Here is a 10,392-nt window from a genome sequence, read left to right on the forward strand (position 1 = left end):
GTTGACTGTCTCCATGGTGATAGATTGTGTATAAATACTCTCCTGAAGGGAGAAGCTGATTCTTCAGGAGCAAAACTGACCTCATAAAAGCAAATCAAACCAGCAATAACCACCACAAATGCAGGAGCCAGAAGGGCTTGGTGTTCGTGCTGTGACCCCGTGAGAGGCATCATCTTTAAGGCACTCTTTACAAGGGTGAGTTGAGATGGTCGCACTCTATCACTACGTAATGAGTACTGATGTGTGAGGCCCACTCTGAGATATCTGTGTGCATTCACCCATTTGATCCTCACGGCAGCCCTTTGAAGCAGGTGCCATCGTTACACCCTTTTACAGATGAGAACAGTGAAGCAAAGAGAGACCAAGTAGCTGTTGAAAGTCCCACGTGTGGGAGAGCTGGGATTTAAATCCAGTCTGATTCAGGCCTAGACCCTTGGGCTCCACTCAGTGCCTGTCTGCCCCTTTGCCCAAGGAGTTTCCACAGAGAATCCTATCTTTGTGCTCAAACTGATGCTGTATGGTTCATTTGGTTAGTCCTCATTCATCCCACAATCCTCTCACTGACCACATGCTACATCTTGGGCACTGAGCTGCGGCTATAAATGCATCAGTGACTAGACCAGGGTCCCATCCCCACAGAACCCAGTCCGATGGGAGAAAGACTATTATTTTGTTTATTCACTAAGCAAAGGAGTCTGGAAACCACACGTGGAGGCCACACGTGCCTCCTCCCTCTACCACCTGACTCCTGTAGTTGTCACTTCCTTTTTTTTTTTTTTTTTTTAAATAGGCTGAGCACCAAAGGGTGTGCTCCTAAACACTAATGCTTAGCCTTGCCCATTTGTGGACTTGATATAAATGCAACCGTAGAGCATGTATTCATTTGAGTCTGGTTTCCTTTCCTCAATATGGTTAATGTTTTTAAGATTCATTCATGTTGCATATAGCTGTGGTTACTATGACTATTTTGGATCTAGTATGTGTCTCCTGGTGCCCAGATACAGCCATTTCTCTAGAGCTGTACTTCTCAAATTTGTAGTTTCTTAAAAATTATTGAGGACCCAAAGGGGCTTTTTAAAATGTGGATTGAGGGGCATGTGGGTGGCTCAGTCGGTTAGGCGTTCAACTTCTTGATTTTGGCTCCGGTCGTAATCCCAGGGTTGTGGGTTTGAGCCCCATGTCGGGCTCTGCGTTGAGCATGGAACCTGCTTAAGATTCTCTCTCTCTCTCTCTCTCTCTCTCTCTCTCTTCCTCTGCCTCTCTCCCACTCATGCTCTCTTTCTCTCTCTAAAATAAAAAAAAAATTAAACTAAAAGAACTAAAAAAATAAAATAAAATAAAATATGAATTGTATTGGTGATCTGGAGCCAGATCATGGCAGTGCATGAGAGCCAACTGTGCCCATCTCTTCCCAACACCATATTCTGTAAAATCATATCGATAGCTCAACATCAGTCATGGTGGGAACATTTGTACCACAGAACAGGCAAACTCAGTGGATTAATATAAATATATTGACTATTATTTATTGATTTCAAAAAAATTCCATTTGTTATGATATATTGTCCTGTGTAAAGGAGAACATCTAATATCACATAGATACGTAGTTAGAAGAGAGAGAGGTATTTTAATAGACTTTGCAATTAATTGTGGATATTCTTCAATACTACAGGAAAACTCAGCGGTAGTTTCTTAAAGGTTAGTTACAAGGTGGAATCTGAACCTATTCAGGCAACTCTTTGAACTCTGTTACATTAAAATCTACTTGTTGATTTTGTGCTTTGAGGAGACCTTCCAGTTATTTGTGATTTTGTTACATCATGGTGTCATTTGAATACCTGAGCTGTCCAGATCTTTCAAATGTTGACCTATTATACGATATCTTAAAAATCTGTAGGATCTTAAATATCACTAGTGATCTCATCAGAAGAGCATTTAAGTGTTAGGAAGTTGACAAGTTCACAGTGATGGATACAAGTTCTCCAAAATTCTAATTTTAGCTTGAAAGCTAAACTGTTGTCATTGGCAACAGCTAATGTCCACTGTTTTCCCTGAAGTGTCAGACTTATTTTGTTCTTTTTTTTTTCAATTTATTTATTTTGAGAGAGAGAGAAAGAGAGAGAGAGAGAGAGAGAACGAGCAGGGAAGGGGCAGAGAGAGAGGGAGAGAGAGAACTCTAAGCAGCCTGATAGTGCACTGATAGTGCAGAGCCTGATGCGGGGCTTGAACTCACAAACCACGAGATCATGACCTGAGCTGAAATCAAGAACTGCACACTTACCTGACTGAGCCACCCAGGCGCTCCTACTTCGTTCACTTTTAAGAAAACATCTGCCAAGTGTTCCAATTTGAATATTCATGGTTTGTCCACCCATCATGCTTTCAAGTAACAGTCGTATTTAATTAAAAAAAAAAAAGTCTACCTAATGCTGCTCACAATTTCAGCAATTGCACACAGCGCTCTTTTTCAAGAGAACATCATTCTTGGGTGCGCAACAACAGAGCTTAACTCATACCTACTTTCTGTTTCATCACATGGCGTGTTAGAAAGATAACCGCTCAAAGGTCAAGGTTTAATAAAGTTAGTAATTTTTACTTCTTCATCAAGGACATCCTTAAGGGAAACTAGCATTGTGATCGTTGTTAGTTATCTCACTGCAAAGCGTGTGGTGATGGAGAACACGACCGCAATCACCACTGATGCCCCTGCCTTGATTCATGCATCGGGCACCAACTGTTTTACCCACCACTGCTTCTACAGCCCAAGTGCCAATGCCGACATTGTGGAAAGGAGTGAATAACATCTTAGCATTAGTAACAAAATAGTTTTGACCTTGCAGGTCTCCTGAAGGAAGCTTGAGGATCTTGCTTTGGAAACCTCCACTCTAGGACACATAGATACACCTAGCAGTGGAATTGTTGGGTCATAGAGTATGTGTGTCTTCAACTTTGCTAGATAGTGCCGAACTGTTTTCCAAAATGTCAATTTATATTCCCCCCATCAGTATGTATGTGTGTTTCCATCACTCCACACCCTAGAAATTTTTCACCATCCTAAACAGAAACTCTGTACCCATCAAAACAATAACGCCCCATTCTTACTTCCCCTAGACCCTGTTCTACTTTCTGTCTCTATCAGTTTGCCTGTTCCGGGTACCTCATATAAGGGAAACCATATAGGGTTTTTGTTTGTTTGTTTTTTGGTTTTGGTTTGTTGGTTTGCTTTGGTTCAGGTTGGTTTGGTCTTGCTTATTTCACTTAGCCTAATGTTTTCAAGGTTCGTCTATATTATAGCATGTGTCAGAATTTCACTCTGAATGTCCTTTTTCAGAATGAATAATGGTTGAATAATAATATTCCATTATATGTGTAGACCACACATTGTTTATCCATTTGTCTGTTGATGGGCATTTGGATTGTTTCCACCTTTTGGCTATTGGGAATAATGCTGCTGTGACCATTGGTGTATAGGTATCTGCTTGAGTTTTTCCCCTTTCAACCTTTTGAAATACCTAGGGATGGAATTGGCAACACAAAACCATTTCCCCCAGTGCTCACACCATTTTACATCCCCACCGGCAATGCATAGGTGTTCTGAATTTCTCCACATCCTTGCCAACCCTTGTTGTTTTTCATTTTTATTAATAGCCCATCTTAATGGGTGTGAGGTGACATCTCATCATGACTTTGATTTGCATTTCCCTAATGACTAATGATGTAGAACGTCTTTCCATGTGCTTATTGGCCATTTGTGCATCATCTTTTTTTTTTTTTTTTAGTTTTGTGGGTACAATTTATTTATTTATTTTTAGTTTATTTAAATTCACGTTAATTTACATACAAGGTGGTATCAATTTTAGAAGCAGAACCCAGTGATTCATCACTTATATACGACACCTGGTGCTAATCCCAACAAGTGCCCTCCTTAATCATTAGAAAAATATCTTTTCCAGTCATTTACCCATTTTTTAAATGGGTTGTTTGAGAGTGGTTTTTTTTTGTTTTTTTTTGTTTTTTTTGCTTTTGCTTTTGTGTGTGTGTGGTTGAGTTGGAGGAATTCTTTGTATATTTTTGATATTAATTCCTCATCAGATACATGATTTACAAATATTTTCTCATATTCAATGTGTTATCTTTTCTCTCTTGATATTGTCTGTTCCTATGTATTTTACATTTTATGCTACTTAAATGGATTATTTTCATTTCACTTTCTGATTCTTGCCTACATATTAAAATGCAGTTGATTTTTTTTACAGATTATAACTTTATATCCATCAACCCTGTTAACTCTTATTAATTCTACTGGGTTTTTTTTGTAGATTCCTTGAGAATCCACATGTAAGATCACAACATCTGAAAATAGTAACGATTTTATTTCCTCCCTTTCAATCCCTATTGGTTTATCCTTGTCTTTTTGCATTGCCTAGGACCACTAGTACAATGTTAAGTAAAAATGTTAGGGAACAACTCTTTTCCTGTTTCTGATACCAAGGGGGAAAGTTCTGTGTTTCACCATTAAGTACGATGTTTGCTATATGTAGATTTTGTGAATGCCATTTACTAGGTTAAAGAAATTTTCTTCTCTTCTAAATAGCGACAGGTTTTTCCCCCATAAATAAGTGCTTAATTTTTTGCATCTATGAAGATAATCACAGTTTCTTTCATTGAATGTATTAAGTATCACAAATTATATTGAGTTTGTGATATGAACAAATTCTCCAATGTTAAACTGATCCTGCATTTCTAGTATAAACCCAACTTGGTCATGATATATTATCCTTTGTATGTATTGATGGATTTAGTTTGCTAAATACTTTTTAGAGATATTTATATCTAGAGGCGCCTGGGTGGCTCAGTCGGGTTAAGCGTCCAACTCTTAATTTCGTCTCAGGTCACCATCTCCCAGTTCATGAGATTGAGCCCTGCATCGGGCTCTGAGCTGATAGCACAGAGCCTGCTTGGTATTCTCTCTTTCTCTGTCCCTCCCTAACTCATGCTTTCTCTCTCTCCCTCTCTCTCTCTCTCTCTCTCTTTCTCTCTCTTTCACTCTCAAAACTAAATAAACATTTAAAAAATATTTATACCCATGAGTAAGATTCTCACAGCCTGTCATGTTCATTTCCACTCTCCTTGTGGAATTTTATTACTAGGTAAGCCTCACAGAAAGAGTTTACCTGCTTTTCATATTCTCTAGGTCAATTTATGTAGGATTAAGTTCATTTTCCCCTTAATATTAAGTAAATCAAGGCATGTGGGCCAGGAGATTTACATTTTGTTTCAGTTTGTTTTGATTCAATATCTTTTATTATAAAATGAATCATATTTTGTCTTTTTTTTGTGGGTGTCAGTTTGGTAAACTGTATTTTTCTGGGAATTCACACATTGCATCCAAATTTTCAAATTTTTAATATATGTTGCTCATAATTTCCTCTTATTATCTTTTTAATATCTCTAGGATCTGTACTGAAGTCTCTTTTTATTCCAAGTATTTTCTATTTGTGCCCCCCTTCTCTTCATTGGTCTCATCAGATGCTTATCAATTTTCTCAGTGTTTTCAAAGAGCCCAAACAAGGCAATATTGATGATCTCTACCATGTGATTATTTTATATTTTACAAATTTTGCCCTAATGATATAAAAAAATATATAAAGATAACAAATACATTGAAAACTACACAATAATTTTTTAAAGATATTATTTTTAAATAATCTCCACACTCAACATGAGGCTTGAACCCACAACCCTGAAATCAAGAGTTGCTGACTCCACTGACTGAGCCAGCCAGGCGCCCCTATAAAATACTTTTTAATGCTAATCTTTCAACCACTTTAGGAAATTCTTAGCCACCATATGTTCAAATATTGTTTCTGCCTCCTTTCTTTCTCCTTGCTTTCTGGACCACCAACTACATATTTGCTATACCTTCTCACTGAATTTTCAATGCCTCAGTATGAGGCATTTTCAATGCCTCTCGTCCCCGCCTCTGTGTTTTCTACCCTTTTGTCTCTCTGTGCCTGATTCTGAATAGTTTCTTCTGACCTGTATTCCAGCTCACACATCCTCTATCAAGTGTACAATTAAGCCCACCCACTGGATTTTTAGTTTGATTTGTTGCATTTTTCACTTCTAAAATTTCTGTTCAATTTATATATACATCGTGTTTTATAGTTCCAATTTTTAATTTTTCTACCTTTTGAGTTTTTAAATGTTTTTTAATGTTTATTTATTTGAGAGAGCGTGAATTGGGGAGGGGCAGAGAGAGACACACACACAGAATCCGAAACAGGCTCCAGACTCTGAACTGTCAGCACAGAGCCCAACGTGGGTCTCAAACCCACGAACTGTGAGATCATGACCTGAGCTGAAGTTGGTCGCTTAACTGACTGAGCCACCCAGGTGCCCCTGAATTTTTAAATTAGCACTTTTTGCCTTCCAAATTTTCAAATCTATGGATTTATAGATTAAATTTTAAATTTATGGATTATATTTATAGACTTACATATAGATTTACTTGTTATATTTATATAGATTATACTTATAAATATATTTATACAGATTTTTATCTCCTTGGAGAATGTAAGCAGAACTATTTTACAGTGTGTGACTCTTTTTTCTATTTTATTTTGTTTTGTTTAATTTTTTAAAGTTTATTTATTTTGGGAGAGAGAGAGAGAGTGTGTGTGTGTGTGTGTGTGTTTGTGTGTGAGTGGGAGAGGTGCAGAGAGAGAGGGAGAGAGAATCCAAAGCAGGTTCCACACTGTTAGCAAAGAGCCCAATGGGAGGCTCGAACATACGAACCATGAGATCATGACCTGAGCCAAAGTTGGGCGCTTAACCAAGTGAGCCACTCAGGAACCCTGACTGGTGCCTAACTTAAACTGTTATTTCTGTGGCTTCTTTTTGCTAGCTTTTCTCTTCTCATGTACCTGGTGCATGAAAAATTACTTGCAAAAATAATGTAGGTCTAGGATGACTCATCCTCCTGCAGAGATTATTGCCATTTGCTATTCCAGTCTCCTGTGGACATTAGAAATTGGGGATCACTTTCATCCAGGGACAGACATTTTGGTCATTGTATGACCCCAATACTGTGTGCTAGAGGTATTGTTAGAGGAAATACAGCATACTCTGCAAGCTCACAGAAGGATCCAACCCTGCTTGGCTTTCCAGAGAAGGTGAAACCTGAGAGAGGGATCATAGATTGACTTCTCCTCTCCTTGTCCAGCACGGCCTAGAAACACTTCTTAAAAGATGGCCAATTTGCTTCGGGTTATTTCACAGGCAATGGGATGGTGGTGGGTGGTAGATTTGGAACTCAGACACATTTGGCATCAACTTGAAGATTGCCTAAGTCAACCTTGGTTTCCTAATCTATAAATTGGGAGGAAATATCATGTGCATTATGAGATTATGAGAATTCAGTGTAATGTCACCTATAAAACACTTCATAAGATGTTTGTCACATATAAGGGGTAGATAAATATTCAACCCCTTCTTCTGTTTGTGCCTAAACCCAGTTTATGTTGGTGGCAAAATCCATTCCTTTCCCTACATTAGAGAATCATAATTTGGGAAACTGGGAAATTGAGGGCTTTTCCCTATGACTAGAAATGCTTTGAAACTGAACCCCAGGCACTGACTTATCTGATTCAACTTTGTGCAGCAATTTGCAAGACAGCCAGCTACAGTGTTGGGGCAGAGATGTTCTTGCTGGGGAACAGAGCAAACCATGGCAACCATGGGAATGAGGAGCCAATCTTTTGATTCAGACATCCATTGTTTTCTTAGACAAGATGCAAAGATGTTGGAGGCAAGAGACCGATTATATTGCAACCTTCCCTTGACTCCTCAGCTGATTCTCATAGAGGTTCATTTGAACTAAGGAACTTAAAATACAGGCATGCCATGCCAACTTGGTCGCACCCTACTGCTTGTCAAGCCAATCAATTTTTTTTTTTTTTTTTTTTTTGTCTTTGGGATGGGTGGTTATGATCTATTTCCCTCCCAGTTGAGATCTGCTGAGAAAAAGGGAATGGGACAGGCATTTTGGTAACATCCACCGACAGGTAAAATATGCCCAGTCAACACTTCTCCTTCTTGAATCTATCACAGAATCACATGTGCAAAAGTGGGGGGGGGTGTATGCAGACACATTCACTACGGATTTATTTGTCAAAAACCGGAAAGAGACCAAACATTGGGAATTCCCACTAGTTGGGAATGGCTAAGAACTATAATATAGCCACACTGGGGAATATTTTTATGCAGTAGCTAGAAAGAGTAAGGTAAATCTGTATTGTTTACTAGGATAGATTTCTGGTATATCATTGAAAAACACTCAAGTGTAACAACATGTACAGAATATCTTTTATGTACTAATATCTAGCAAAACCATCCCACAAAATAATGCTTCATATTTTCCATGGGTACATATTTGTGTATGTAAAACCATAGAAAGAGGCTTTAAAGAGTTGAAAGACCACCCCCAACCAAAAAAGGTAACAGTGGATACATCCAGATAAAAGGGGATAGATTTAAGGGAGGGTGGTCAAAAAGGATTTTAGCCTTATCTCTGGTATTTGAAGGTTTTATTTAAAAAGATAATATCTTTGGAGTGCCTGGGTGGCTCAGTCGGTTGAGCTTCTGACTTCGGCTCAGGTCATGATCTCGAGGTTCATGAGTTCGAGCCCCGCATCAGGCTCTGTGCTGATGGCTCAGAGCCTGGAGCTCGCTTGGGATTCTGTGTCTTCCTCTTTCTCTGCCCCTCCCCCACTCATGCTCTGTCTGTCTCTCTCTCAAAAATAAACTTAAAAAAAAACATTAAAAAATTTTTTTAAGATAATATCTTTGTCTATCACTTACATAATGTAAAGTTAAATTTTACAGGTAGAATGGAAATATTATGATTGAGGGCATGGTAAGCTGTAATATTGTCCAAAAAAAATATCTGCTGCCCCTCTCTGGGGAGGATGATGCTTCTCTGTGCTATCAATGTCAGACTTGCTCTGGCCAATGAAAGGAGAATGGAAGCTTGAGGAGTCAGTGTGTGATTTGCCGTGTTCTTTTCTCCTCTGCCACAAGACTGGAGACATATCAGAGAGAGGCTGTCCCATCAGCCTGGATCCTGGAGTAGACAAATGTGGAGCGGAGCCCCAGCCAACCTGTGAAGGCCATGCAACGTGTGATGGGAGCAAGAAATAGACCTTTGCTATTATAAGCCACTGAGACTGTGGGGACCACTTGTCACTGTGGCAGAACCTAACCTAGACTAGCCCAGAGAAGCCCAGGGATAACAGAGAGTAGCAGCCACTCTGGAGCAGAGAGGGAGACAAGGTTTGGGGTCAGAAAGGCCTGGAGGTCCCGGGTGGGGGTGAGGAGGACCCCAAGGAGGACACTGAAAGGGAAGTAGACCGAAAAGCAGCAGATGCTAATTTTGCCCATTTTTCAACTTTGCCTTAGGACCTTGTCCTCAATTACCCCCCGACCAATGAGAGCACTTTGGGATGCGACATGTTGCCCTTTATCAGATGGCACTTGCCCTAGGCTAACTGGCAGATCTTTTCAGGGACGTCTTGGCAGATTACTGAGAAAACAGTTGCAGAACGTCCAGGTTTAATGGTATACATAGGTGCCCACCTCCCCTGAGCTGGTATTAGCTGGGCACCTCAGCTGGAAAGGCCTACGATGACCAATTCCAAAGTCATTCAGACTTCAAGAAAGCTACAGTTGAAAAAACAAAGGAAACCAGGAGGCAAAAACACCTAGCTTCTTCAACATGACTCAGATCAGACAGGAGCCAGCACCTAGGTGGATGGCAAATGACTCAAATAAGGTCATGTGGCTCAGTTGTGTCTTTTAATTCTGAATGAGGAGGAAAGGAACGAGCTAATGGGTCATGGGTCACAGCAGAAAAGGGGTGTCGTCAGTTGGATCAGGGTTACAATGCACAGCACCTGGCCAATCACGTGGCCTTGAACCTTACCACAAAGAGACAGGAAGTGAGCAATGTTATTAATGATTCTGAGCCTCACTGTCCACATCTGTAAAATGGGCTTAAGTGTATCTACTTTGGGGGCTCCTGGGTGGCTCAGTTGGTTAAGCATCTCTTGGTTTTGGCTCAGGTCATGATGTCATGGTTCGTGGGTTCAAGCCCCGCACTGTCAGTGTGGACCCTGCTTGGGATTCTCTCTCTCCCTCTCTCTCTGCCCCTCCCCAGCTCCCTCACTCTCTCTCTCTCTCTCTCTGAAAATAAATAAAATAAAACTTAAAAAAAAAGAAAACCTACTTTGTAGAATTCACATGAGGAACACACGAGTTTGTTGGGGGGACCATAGCTGGTGTATTACATTAAGAATATGCAGATTATGACCTGCTGAGTGAGGAGGTGTGAGC

The 10,392-nt window shown here is 39.9% G+C and overlaps 1 long non-coding RNA gene across 1 annotated transcript; it reads left to right on the forward strand.

Moving 5' to 3' along the window:
- The first annotated feature begins 1 nt into the window (after position 1).
- Positions 2 to 7,922, forward strand: LOC125913096 (uncharacterized). The gene is made up of 2 exons (XR_007454924.1): positions 2 to 195; positions 7,664 to 7,922. It is a non-coding gene; the product is annotated as an uncharacterized LOC125913096 (long non-coding RNA).
- Positions 7,923 to 10,392: the final 2,470 nt, after the last annotated feature.

Source organism: Panthera uncia, assembly GCF_023721935.1.
Source record: "Panthera uncia isolate 11264 chromosome C1 unlocalized genomic scaffold, Puncia_PCG_1.0 HiC_scaffold_4, whole genome shotgun sequence".
Taxonomy (NCBI): Eukaryota; Metazoa; Chordata; class Mammalia; order Carnivora; family Felidae; genus Panthera; species Panthera uncia.